This window comes from Microtus ochrogaster, chromosome 10, assembly GCF_000317375.1.
Source record: "Microtus ochrogaster isolate Prairie Vole_2 chromosome 10, MicOch1.0, whole genome shotgun sequence".
NCBI lineage: Eukaryota > Metazoa > Chordata > Mammalia > Rodentia > Cricetidae > Microtus > Microtus ochrogaster.
This window is the reverse complement of record NC_022016.1, coordinates 58,523,252-58,523,795: the sequence shown is the minus strand read 5'-3', so window position 1 is coordinate 58,523,795 and position 544 is coordinate 58,523,252. Positions and strand designations below refer to the sequence as shown.

The 544-nt window shown below is 46.7% G+C and overlaps 1 protein-coding gene across 2 annotated transcripts in view; it reads left to right on the top strand.

Moving 5' to 3' along the window:
• Positions 1–544, top strand: part of Oscp1 (organic solute carrier partner 1) — a 32,759-nt gene that overhangs the window by 24,916 nt on the left and 7,299 nt on the right. The window lies entirely within an intron of this gene.

Sequence of the window (544 nt, the reverse complement as noted above, 5' to 3'; positions counted from 1 at the left end):
CATGCAGAATGAAGTTGGATATTTATTTAGTGGGAGGCTCTGAGAATTGAACCCCAGTCTTCTGGAAGAGCAACACAAGGCAGGGTGAATGAGACCTCAATGCCTGCCCCTAATGACAGCTCCACCACCAAGGTCACACCTCCTCTATCAAAGCCACACTTCCTAATCCTTTCCAAACAGTTCCAACAACTAGGGACCAAGTATTGAAGTGAGCCGAGGCCCATTCTCATTCAGACCACCACATGGTGTTTTTACATGTATGTTTGTGTCCCGGGTCCACATAGGCCATTTACTGTCTTCTAGCTCTGGAGTGTGGACCCAGGGCCTCAGCCATGCTTAACAAGTGCTAAACTAACTGCACCCCCAATCCTCCAGGCAGACTAAGATTAGCTGCCTTTTATTGAGCTCCTACTATGTGTAGGCTCCACCTGCTCCCTATGCTTGATGCCAGGGCCTTACCCATGCTAAGCCAGTGTTCTACCACTGCCTTGTCTTCCTGGATGCTGTTTTTATAAATTTTCCTCATCTTTAATTTATTTATTTA